This window comes from Poecile atricapillus, chromosome 3 (assembly GCF_030490865.1).
Source record: "Poecile atricapillus isolate bPoeAtr1 chromosome 3, bPoeAtr1.hap1, whole genome shotgun sequence".
Taxonomy (NCBI): domain Eukaryota; kingdom Metazoa; phylum Chordata; class Aves; order Passeriformes; family Paridae; genus Poecile; species Poecile atricapillus.
The window spans coordinates 44,511,802-44,524,957 of record NC_081251.1 but is presented as its reverse complement, the minus strand read 5'-3'; the positions used below and the strand labels follow the sequence as shown (position 1 = coordinate 44,524,957).

The 13,156-nt window shown below is 39.4% G+C and overlaps 1 long non-coding RNA gene across 1 annotated transcript; it reads left to right on the top strand.

Annotated features, from left to right (window-relative positions):
* The first annotated feature begins 7,473 nt into the window (after positions 1-7,473).
* On the top strand, positions 7,474-10,225 carry LOC131578247 (uncharacterized). Its single transcript, XR_009277416.1, has 3 exons — positions 7,474-7,581; positions 8,235-8,318; positions 10,082-10,225. It is a non-coding gene; the product is annotated as an uncharacterized LOC131578247 (long non-coding RNA).
* Positions 10,226-13,156: the final 2,931 nt, after the last annotated feature.

Genomic DNA, 13,156 nt, shown 5'->3' with positions numbered 1-13,156 from the left:
ATTGTGAGGGGCTTCTTTTCTTCTTTGAGAAAATCTACACCAGCAAACATTCTCAGCCCCTGTACGATTCATTTTGTAGGACCTTGGCTACCAGGTTTTGTTTACCTGTCTGATTCCAAGCTGGAAAAGGAGGTCTTCTTTCAGTCTCAAATTCTGGAAGGAGATTGGTTAACCACTGAAAGGCCTTATCTATTAAAAATTGGGGTGAACCTTAAGGCAATGACTTATTCTTCTCTGGACAGGTTCCTCTCACCCATCCATGAACTGATAATTTTGTTGTCTGTTACTTTGCAAAGTGACTCACCTGCTTTTTCACCTACTTGGTATGGACAATATAATATGCTTTGTTTCTACCATATAAACATCACTCTGGGAGGTAATTTAGTAACCCCATGGATTCCAAACAGACTTTAGGTTTTGTTATTTCTTGAGAAAATAAACCACTCTAAGAAGAAGCAGTATGACAAGCTAGGCTGAATGTCTTGCTAACATTTCTTTGAGCAAGGCAGACAGAAATTAAAGAAGCAGATGAGGAATCCTAACATGAAAATATCTTAGACCTTGATGAACTATCATCTTGAAAGATGAGTTAAAAGAACAGGAGGAATTAGGGATCTGCATATCTGCTGTCTCAGGAATATGGCAAAGGCAGTGATAGAATAAACTCATTTAATCCAGTAATTTGACACAGAATCAAAATGGGCTTCCATAGCCACACCTGGGTGTTAGAAGTACTCCACCCGGTTTCCTTCAATGAATATTCATGTCACAGAACTGAATCTTTGTGTGAAAGGCAGTGGCTGTGTTCAGGTAGCAAGTAGGTGTGAGAACTCTTATCTAGGTGGAGAATCCTGAGAAACCTTCGGATAGGTACCTGGTTATAAATCTGAAAATATGACTAATCAACACCTCAATATAAGAGCAGAGACAGCATTAGAGCACACAGATGCGACTTAGGAAAAAAGATATTGAAGCCAAAGTATCTCTCACATGGAATTTTTAAAGTCTAGATTTTTGTGATCATTATTCCTAATGCACAGGAAATATATAAATAATGAAGCATTAAGAACTCTATTTTCATTCACTGATTTTGCTATCAGCAGAAGCCAATCTAAATTTGAAATTGTTTTCTAGGGGAATAAATGCCTTTCAGCATAACTATACAGAAACCTATAAGCTTAACACCTGTTTGTCTTTAACTACATAATTTAAGGTCATTTGAGTTTGCCATACCATAGGTAGGACTCCTTCACCCTTGGTATCAGTATTTTGTCACTGCTGAACCTGCATGACTGCAAAATACACGTTTTATCTGTGATTTGGCTCTCAAATTAAATTATTATTTATCCAAAGAGAATTAAATTAATCAAACATTCAGGATGTTGTTTCTTCATTTATAGTGAGAACACTGGCCACGCTGTTTTATTAGTAAGTCTCAAGATATAAAAAACCAGATAATTAAAATCATGGCCACAGCTATACTTCATGCAGTATAGGCCATATGACAGCTGAAGCAATCCTCAGTGTGAATCCACACAGACATTCTAAATATAAACAGGAATCTAAGAAAGCTATTTTCCCCTCACTTGCAAAGAAACTCAAGGATACCAAATACTCCTATTTAGCTTCAATTAGCAAAACTGAAAATGTAACCAGTGATGTAATGTATTATTTGGGAAAAGGAATAAACTGAGTTTTAGAATCTAGAAATAGTGTATTTTGTGGATCTGACATCTAGAAATTATTTCTGAGGGATTTTTAGTATTTAATAATGTGTTATCAAGTGTCTATTTGCCAAAATACGAAAAGATAAACAGCTAACCTTCAATTTCATTCAACAAATGTTTTGCATGCTAAATAGCACAGGATTAGGAAAGTCAAGAATCACACAGAATCACAGAATACTCTGAATTAGAAGGGACCCAGAATGATAACTGAGTCAAACTTCTAAGTGAATGGCCTATAAAGGGATAAAACCCAAAAATTAAACATATACTCAAATTTTTATGATTTTTAATTTCTCATCAATCTAGTTACCTCCAGTAATTTAATAAACATTTGCAATTTGTATTTTGATAAGAGCACTCTGAAATCTCTCATTCATTGTTATATAACTGACCTTTTTGGTTGTTCCAACCAGAAGCTTACAGTAAACAAAATTATAGATTCCAGATGGCCTTGCAAAGGGAAAGAAAGTGGAAATCTCTGTACAGAACCTCAGAAGTATATGATGAGAGAGAAATACTGTTATAGAAGGATGCCTCTCTCTTCCTAAGAAAATAATGTAGTGAAAGGAAGTATTTTTGCCTTATAATTTGGACAACACAACATTTACTCGTGTAATACTATAAAGCAAGTGATCTTAAACATTTTTTAACATCCTGCTGGTTTTTTACCATCACTATTTATGGAAGTCAAACAAAAAGAGAAACAAAGTTGCACTGTTCATCAAGAACAGTTGCTGTGAAGTACAGGAAGAAGCAAGATGAAGATTTGTTAAACAATCCTGGAAGAAGATGAAAAGGGAAACCCAGGGTATACTATGATAGAAGTTTATTATAGACTAGCTTTTAGGGTGGAGAGAAGTTGTGTTTTTTGATCACACAAGGGAAGCATCCAAAAGGACAGAACCTGATGGCTTTAATTACTTCTTGAAATTAATTTTTTTTTCTGTTGGAAAATAAATACAAGAAGGAGACAGTCCAACAAGTTCTTAGAATATGCTGGGGACAGCTTTTTCTTTAGAAGGCAAAGAAAACCATTAAGGGAGTGGCTATTTTAGATCTTCTGCTGACTAGTAGGGCACGAACTGGCTGAGAGTGGAAGGCAATCTAGGTGAAAGTGAACTCCACCATTTAATAATCAATACCATAAAAAAGAAAAAGAAGCAAAATCAAATTACTTTTTTCCCTAGAAAACAAAGCCCAAATTTTATGAGCTCCAGAGACTGATAAGGTAGGTTTTGTAGGAAGACTGTTTCATTAACAAAAGAATGTAGGAGAGCTTGTCTTAGTCATTGCTGGAGTCAGATCTTAATTACCTAAGGTAAGAGGACTAATATCAATTAGGAAAAAACAGAGGATAAAACAAATTAGTCTGCATATATTATTCTGCAAGACTTTACTCAGAACATTTACCTTTGAAAGGTTTATGAACAGATTTCCACAGAAAGAACAGCAACACAGAGGAGCCTGATGCAAACAGTTTATGTTTTTTAGTGCACCGTTTTCTACCACTCTCCCACAAGAAATGCTGAGGGAAGGCAGGGCTTCCTTAAATCCCAATCCCCATAAACCATCTGTCATCAGCAGGTGACTGTGTTATTACACACATTAGGAGATTATCCCAATACAAAAGAAACTGCTGAATTCTCACACACACACACCCCCAGGCAACTTCCTTGATTTTTACGATTTATCTAACAATCAGACTTTTGCATTATACATCGAAATATAAAATTATGTGGCCTAGTCTCACTTTCAGAAGCTTCATTTAAAAGATTGTAAATGCTCTTAGTAAAAAATGGATTGATTCCACGTTAGAGAAATGACACCCCAACAGTTTAATTTAGCTGCAAGTATGAACAAATTACTCCAAAAGAACTAAATGCCAATTCAGAGTTTTCTAAGCAACAGCTGAACCCTCCTATTCTTTCCACTGAAAATATCAAACATCTACTTGTTCTTCTAGAAGTCCTTGAAAGAAGCTAATATACAAAATAGTAATAGGGTGAACATGACTTTTTTTTGTTGGAAAGCCAATTTCCCAGCTAGGTCTACTACAATGGAATGCCATCCCAGCACAGTAATGTGCCCTTTTGCTGTTTTGTAAAGAACTGAGATATTTTTGTAGGATGTTTCAACACTATCAGTAGAACTAAGAACCTGAATGAGACCAAAAGGGATATTTGGAGTTTGTGTTATTTGTGTATTCAGCTGAAGACAAATGAGTCTTTTCCAAATGCAGAAATCAGTAGATGAGATTTGCTGGCTTGAGACGACTGAAAAATAAATGTGTTTGTTTTCAAGACAGAATATTTTAAGCCTCCATCAAATATATTCAGATGAATATTAGTTCCACAACCAAGAAGAAAGCAACTTTTTCAATTACTGGCCTGTTGAGTGCTTTTGTTAATGTGGAAAAATAGTATTTCTCTCTCCACGGAAAGATTACAATAAAGACAAGAATGGCATTGCACAACTTTGTCTGCAATCTGAAATTAAGTTCTCACATTAGAACAGGAGTAATTAGCATTTTCCCTAGCTTGCTTCCATGCAGTAATACTGCTGCCAAGCAAATGAGTAACACTCCGTGAGCTAAATGAACACTAGAAACAAACGTGTAGCCATTCCTCCTCCTCTGGGAAAAAAACTTACAGAGAAAACAGTGTGGGTTAGGTGGAGAACTGTAGAAAAGTAGGTGCTGTTCTTTTATTATTTTGGCTTACGTATTTTTTTATGAACAAAAGGAAAAAGCCATATGGTTTGTGGGAGGATGTGGAAGATCTCCTCGAGCCATTTTCTTTTTTGTCTCTTCATGCCAGCTATAGTCATTACGCACCTTCCTTATTTCCGTAGATGTTATTAATTTGAAAATTTTCCAGTACTTTAAACACAGCTCTTTTAAAGGAAGATTACAATTATACTTTGTGTTAAATTCCGTTTTCAGAATAGACACCCTCATGATATATGTGTGTTTGTGCACATCTACACTTATAGAAACACACATATTTAGTTTTCTCCTACCTTTCTAAGCGCTGCTGGTAATGAGGCAGTAGACATTGATATCGCTGGGAGAGCGTAAGAGTGGGGGCAGATTACTGACGATGTTTGGTTCTCCTGAACAGTGTAGCGTCTGCCCGACACATCATAGTACCTGCAAGGAGAGGAAACATCCTTCAGTTAATGCATCCTAGGGAAAAAAAAAGAAAAAAAAGAAAAAAAAAAAAAAAGCCTGCGTCAGTATTTGCTGTACTTCTGACAAAACACTAGATGTTTTCCCCTGTTGCAGTGGTACAAGGCTTCTGGTACTTCCAAAGTTTATTGCTTTATTTTAGCTAAACTACTTGCTCCTCTTCTTAGACATTAATTCATCCCACCTGGTTTAGCTCTCTGAAACTAACCTGTCAGCTTTTTCCTGGTAATAAAACAAACAAAATCCAAATACAGTACTCAGCAGGATAACCACATCAGAGCCACAAGGCAGAAAAATTAGTCGTCTTATCTTCGGTCACTCCACCTCTTCAGAGACAGCAGATTACAACATTTGGGGTTTATTACATCACATGTTCCGTTCACTTTCCCTCTGGAAGCTGTCTCAGTAAAGAATCAGTTGAATTCTCAGAACAAGTCACTTAATGGGCTGTCACAATGAAAGCGTATACAATGTTTAAAGCAATACATAAATTTTAAGCAAGTCAAAAACTTGCTTAAGGAACCTAATTTTGCTTATGTTTATTCCACAGTGTCAAATTTCAAATTCTGAATCCAAAGAATGTGAAAAAGTTCATTTAATCTCCTCACAAGAGAAAAATAAAATAGTAAAACCTGACCAAGTTATAAAATGTCTTCCCTTTCACTGCCTGAAAAATGGAAGTAGCAAGAATCCAGAATTCTCTGAAGACAGTTTTACTAAAAGGTTGATAAATATAACAGTTTAAATCTAAATCTAAATATAATAGTTTATATATTTTTGTCCTTCAGATGATTCAACAATTGGTTAAAATGCAGTTTTGAAAAGATTTTGATTTTTTTTTCAAATTGGACTGAATTTTTCATAGGATCATACGACAATTCAGGTTGGAATGGATGCCAGGAGGTCTCTGGTCCTATGTCCTGCCTGAAGCGGGGTCAACTATGGGAACACACCAGGCTGTCCAGGGCTTTACCCAATCAACTCTTGAAAATATGCAAGGGCAGAGACACTGCAGCCTCTCTGGACAACAGTGAAAATGTTTTCTCTTACATCTAATCTGAATCTCTCCTTTATCAACTTTTCCACTGTTGCCTTCCCACCATGCACTATTGTGAAAAGCCTGGGTTCATCTCCATCACCACCCAAAGCTGCCTCCTCTCCAAAACTGAACAAGCCCCAATTCTCCATTCTCTCTTCACAGGGCAAGCGGAGTTTCACAGGCAACCACCATACTGGTGGCCATCCAACTCTCCCCAGTCTGAAACACTGAGGGATCTCTAGGCAGAAAAAATACCCTCATCAAGTATTTTGCATTCACACACACCAAAAAAAAAGTCTCAAAAAGTTCTTGTTTTGTTTTGTCCTTAAAATATGCATATTTTCCATTTTGCTTGGGACAAAACTATCTTTTTCCCACAGGCTTCTTTTCCAGACTCACCATATTGTCTCAAATCCAGCTCTGTTTGTACAGCTTTATTTGCAAATTCAGTTTTATAACTGACTTTCATATAGAGTTTTCAAAGAGTGAATAAGTGAGCAGGAAAGCCTCAGGCATACTTATAAAGTTGTTCAGTTTATTGCATAATTGTGGTGAAAATGTTTTCACATTTTAACACATATCCCAGTAAACATGCGCAATTATTTTGTTTATTTACCTATTTCTGAGGAAGAAACTGCATCACTCTTAATAGCTGGTTACCTTCCCCAGGACATAGCTGACTTTGAGCTGTCCATCTTGATTTTCATGTTCTGCCTCCACTGATAGAGCTTGCTTTTGGGGCGGTTCCACACACATTTCATGTGAGAGAATTCAAAAGTTACATTAAAAAGCTTCTCAGGTAGTGCTGAAAGATCCTGTGGCACCCTACCCTGTCTGCAGTTGATTCTGCTGAAGGGAGTAAGAGCAGGCTAGGGACTGTCAACTCCCTGACTCAGAGCAATGGAACAAGTGACATGATATGGGCAGGAGACCGGGAGGGTGTTTGGCTGAAGTCTGGCTAAGAAGTCAGGCTGAGGAGGAGGAAAATAATGGCACACCAAGGGAAGTGGATGGAAGAGCCATGAGCTGTTGAGGTGGCACTGACACTCTGCAAGAGGCCACCATTCTCTTTGGTGCTGCTGGGCTGGCGACAAGCATCTGCACCCCGAGTGATATACAAAAAACATGTGTCAGAAAATAACACATCACTGATCCCAAATGCCAAAAGGAACCCAGAGAAAGCTCTGGAAGCAAACACTTTCTAGGCAGGAAGACAGGATATTTCACCAAAGGATATCCTTTGTCCTGCTACAGAAGGGGGCTGTGCTGGTCCCCAGGCAAGCCAGCAACATCCACCTGGGAGGCACCTGCTGGCTCCCTTCCAGCAATGAAGGCTGGGCCTCCTTGGGGACATCCTCACACCTTGCCCCACGTGCCCTCTCCTGATGGCCATCAGCCCCTGAGACACCGTTAGACCTCAGGGTGCTGGTTGACCGCAGTGCGGTAGCCAGAAAGCTGCTGCTTTCAGAATATAGTGAAGCAGCACTGATTCTCTCAGGCACCTTCTTTTTTTTTTTATTTAAAGGACAAAATTTCACACCAAAAACTGGAGCTTACAGAAGCAGCCTGGGAGGTTTCAACCCAAAGATGTTGCACTGGAAAACAGCCAGCTCCAGATTTCCAAACAGGTGAGAAAAGGTACTCTTTGAATTTCTTCATGGTTTGAGGTCTATCCTCCCAACAATCTGCTGATGAGCTGAACTCACCAAAGCCTCCAAGTTTTACTTTATGGCACCAGGCAGTTTTCCAGGGAAATGCTGCAGAACGCTTCTCGCCTGAAGGCATGGGCATGCACACAAGCTCCTGAGGGCAAGACAGGGTGTGAAGGCACAGGGCTGCACTGCTTCTGCCCCAGCTCCCCAGCCAAATTTCCTCCTTCCAGCCCAGATGCCGAGCAGTCCACCCCAATGCATGGCAGAGAAACTCACTGTGGGGCAAGGGCAGGTGGGGGGACAGTCACCATGGAGAAATAGAGGCACTGTCAACTCACACCCTTGCTTTTCTCACCCAGGACTGTTTGTGTAACCATACCCACTTGCTCAGAGCCCCGAGGCTCCGGAGGGAGAAGGCACTTGCAACACGCTGAGCATGTTGTGAAACCCTCCCAGACACTTTGCTCAGCAGTAACTACAACAGCCCCATGTTACCTACGCTGTTTCCAGCAAAAATCCAAACCATACCCCCATAACTGCTATCAGGAAGAAAATTAACTCTATGCCAGCCAAAACCAGCACACTTATTTTCACAGAGCTATTAGTTACAGTGATAACTAATTTTACAGTGAAGCAAAGGAAGAGCAAGAAGGAGGCCTTGGAAGTTATCAAGCTTTTGGAGGGAGCATGAGGAGGAAGGAGAAGTTCTGTAGGTATGTACATCTTCTCTTTACCTGATTTACAATAGATATTGATTCACAGTAGAACTACTGACTGGAAAATGAAACCTCCAGATGGGAACTGACCTGGCAGTGCTCTCTTTATGCTGCAGACCACACAGTTTGGCCCCACCACTCTACCTGTCCATGCCTTAATACTTCATAGCAATACAATGTTATCTTATTAACTATCTTAACATATTGACTTGAAATATGACAATTACAAATAATTTTGAAGGGAACTAGCCTGTAGACAAAAATATATAAAGACAATGTAGGACCAATGAGCAAACAACTCACTAACAAAAAGAAGAAAAGAGTGGGTTGCCATACATTTTAACCTAACAGTGCTTACTAAACTAGCATCCTTATAAATTTTACAGACATGGCTTCCCTCATAATACATCATATTCAGCCCTGAGATCCATCTCCCATCTGCTGTTTTTCAGAACAGTCTTTAATCTGTACAGAGTAGATGGTTCTTGCCTATTAATTCCCACTTTTCAATCAACACAGTATGAGATAATTTTTTAAGAGAGAGCATGCATGAGCAAGAGCAACTTGATTGCAACAGAAAGAAATTTTGTTTGTTTATTCAGATACCCTACCCAGTCTTCCCCCTCCCACACCACATCAGGACTAGAATTTTTCCCTGGGAGCAGCAAATATCAATTTGATCAGCAAAATGACTGACTAAAGATTTACTGCAAAACACAGAACAATATAAAGAGCAGTAAGGGATGCTTCTCTGGTTCATCCGTGACTAGGACTGACTCGTGACTATGATAGATGCACCTATGCTGACAAATAATTTACCTCCCTGGTTCATTCCCTGGTCCTGGTCAGCCGTACCACACATGCATCACCGTGTGCTTGGACTCTCTTCTGAAGGAGACCGACTGCTTCTCTCCAAGGAAAAGCCAAGGCACAGCTCTGTGGACGGACTGCCCTGAGGATGTCACAGCAAGGCTGGGACTAGACCAATAGTGGCTTCTCCTGCCCTCCACCATCCCAACCAGCCTCTTGTCCTCAGACAGCCTCTGTATGCCCCACACCCCACAGCATACTTTTGGCACAATGCTATAAAAACACCAGTCTTGCAGGCAGCAAAGCAACCTTCACATTACTCCAGACACTTTGAACTGAAACCACAAAAATATAATTATGATCTTAGAGCCATGGGGGCATCGGACCCAGGTCAAATGTTAGGCGGCACAAACACAAACAGTTCACTCCAGAGGCGAAAGAGGTGTGGATACATCTGTAGGATCACTCCTTGGGGCAGATCCTTTAGCAGTGTAGACTATTTTAAACACGGGTTTTTTAATTGTGCGTTATTGGAGCTGCTGTCGTTACAGCCTTAATATATTTTGAGCATTTCAAACAGCCTGCTCTGGGCTGAAGTTTTCCATACAAAGCTACTGCTTGTTATTCTTTCTGTCATCTTTTCCACAGAACCAGTATGTGGACTCCATGAACAGTCTGCAGCAAGCTACTTACCACATTTGTATCACCTCTTCCCACTGTCTCAGCAGTCCCATTTCTGTCTCCCTGGTTATAGAAGAGAAGAGCCAGCTTCAGCTCCTACACAAAGTGGCTGGGACACCTCTTGCACACACCTACCTACTCACACAGAGTTTCAAGGGCTGGAAATCTGGAGCAGACACACAGGTCTTTGAAGGGACATATGCTTGGGGAACATGTACTGGATGTCTTTCTGTTGTGGGAGTGACAGGATGTGTGTGTGATTTTTACAGGGAAACTGAGCATTTCAAACTTCTCCCAGGCCTTGGGACTGATGAATGGCTCTGAGCTCCTCCTCGGGCATGGCACAGAGAAGTGGTGGGGAGGCACGCACCCTCTTGTGCCAGCACCCTGCCATCTAATGGCCAGGCTTCAGATTCACAGGTGAATCAAGCTTTACCTTTCTGCCTCCACCGTTCTAGATCCTAGAGATAGAAAAGTCTATTTAAACTACCTTAGGTCACATCTTGCCAGCACAGAAGTATTCTTACTGGCTTACTTCGAGGTGTTTTGTCACATGTCTTAATAACAGGGTTAATACCTCACCTAAAAGTACCCTTTGTTATAGTTACTCCACTCTGCCTTACTAATTCAGCCTAAATAATTCCCTCCTTTGTTTGGCAAATTCACACCATTTAAATACTTGCAGGCTTCAGCTGTGTCTCACTCACAACAATTATTTACCATCATCTTCCCTTTTGCAAAGGAATTCCCATGTTCTCCTCTATGCTTCCTTCTGACAAGACCTCTCCAGCAGAGATGTGTCCAGAGCTGGACACGATGTCCCTGCTCGACTCAACATAAAAAAACCACAAAGAGCAGGTCTGCTGCCTCGTTGCTTTGTTCCACGATACATTTGCTCACACAAAGCCTGCACAGAGCTTTTCTGAGCCACTCTAATACCACAAACTTGTCGTACTTGTTGTCCACTTCCATTCCTACATGTATTTGTTTTTTCTTTCTACCACCTTCCCAGTACAATATATTAATTTCAGGTTATTAAATGTATTTGTTTGCATTTGGCAGTTTGTTGAAGCTCTGAGCAACTGCTCATGAGATGAAATGGCTCCAAGCTTCTGGCTTTCCTGCACTTCAAACAGCATGTAGCTGGAAATACTACAGTCATTAGGCCTTCAAAACATGTTTTTCTGTGTGCTAACACAGAGACACTGTGCTGTTCTGTAGCCAAATCTTTAAAACAGTGAATCCAGGCAGCTTTTGGTTTCTTATTCCAAGTGATCTTCCTCCATTTTACAAAATTGAAAAGCCCCTCGGTCATGGAAATTACTGCAATTATTGATTATATTTAAAGTTAACTTTACCTCCTCTATTAACTAGGGAAAAACACTAGTTAATGAAAATTATTAGGGTAAAAATAAAGACATTTCAGAAAAATGGATTATAAAATCCAACAATAAAGTTGAATCATAAGGTTATCTGGAAAAGTAGCGAATAATGGAGTTAGGTGCCCAGAAACCCTGCCATTATATAGTTAAAATATTCATGAACAGTAGCATAGAGCTTGATCTAGACCAGGTTTGTGCCAAATGCTCATCACCCTTCCAGTATTTTGCCTCCTGATGCTCTCAACTATGGAATTACCTGAAAAATATATAATTTTATATCCTGCTGTCTTAAGTATCTTTGTACCTTAAGTATCTTCACAGCAACTCACTTTTTCCCTTTTTATATCTACAAACCAGGTTATTATCATTCTGTATTGACGTTCCTATGAGGAGGTGCATCATAAACTTCAGTTAAGGCCTACCACAAACAATCACTTCTCTCCAGCTGTATTTCTAGCCCTCATTTGCATAGGAAAAATCACAATGTAACAACAAACAAAAATTTGGTTTGGTACAAAATAACTGGTACATGTACTGATCAGCTGTCTAAAACCTCATTTCAAAGGAGGAATACTTTTAGTCATTTCATCACTTGGAGACTATTCAAATTACTGAAGCTCTTTATTCTGTAATTTGAAGACCATAAACAAATTTTTGCAGTTACTACTTTTTGTGAAACTGAACTCCCTCTGCTGATATGTAGTGATGTTTAAAAAAACCCCAAAACTTAGTACAATTTTAATACAAGGTGTACTCCTCTAAGCATTTTTTATCTTTTTTTTGGTCTTTTATTTTTCATTCTTCAGAAAAGCTCATTATTATCATCCAGCCACTGGGTGGCACCTCTACATAGATGCCAGGTGTGCCTCAACAAACTCCTGATGCCTTCAAACATCACTCCATTCCTCCCACAGCCAAGCACTGACCTTATATCAGCTTTGTGTACAGAGCCACATGTGGGAGACAGCTAAAGTTGGTTACTAAAAATGGGCTTTGTAAAATATTCCTGGAATTTTCTGCTGTAATTTTTCAACTCCTAACTTTTGGGAAAAAACAAATCTGTATAGAGAAACCAGTCAGGGGAAACCTGGTTCCTTGAATATGTTTTAAGTATGGGCAACTTTTGATAGCATATGAAATTGTTTTGACAGATGTGCCAGAGTAAATATATAATGAACTTTGTTGCTTTGTAGGAATATTTTAAAAATCATGTCGAATATTACAGTGGCATCCTGCAAGCCCAAGAAAAGTTAAATTCCAGTTTTGGTGGGCAATGAACTAATAGTATCTTTGCCCCTACGTGAGCTGTAACTATGCTGCACTGGACTATCTCAATGAGTGAAAAGCTCATCTAGATATTTATACTCTAGCCTAGCTTTAAAGCATTGTATAAACAATAATCATCACACTGAGTTACCTAACACAGGTAATATCTCATTTTATATAGCAAGAAGGTCAAAGAACCAGATGAAGCTGTTTGACTGAGGAGACGAAAAGCCAGCATCGCTCATTTCTTTAAACACATGATGCTTGTCTTCCTTTGTTCATATTGACTCACCATGACTTGAGGAACAGAAACATCACGTTACTGCATCATTTTCCTACTTTCTGTAGCTACATTGGGAGATACAGAAGGGTGTTTACAAATCCAGGGACATGAAAATGCTTTTGAACATGCAGACTTGCAGCATTTCCCCATCTGCTCTTTTTAGGTGAGTTTTAGCATTTCAGTTCAAAGTGATAGTTGAAAAAAATCAGCAAAGTTTGTGCTCTTTAAAGCTAGTTGTGAGCATCTAGTAATCTGCCTTGGACTAAAGTTCCACTTTTGTGGAAACAAACTGGAATTTATTCTAAGTCAAATTAATCTGGACAATTCCAAACACAGTACAATTCCAGCAACAAGTAGGAAAGTCTTTAATTCTTGGGAAGAACATTTCTGCCCACAAGGAGGGATAAAACAGG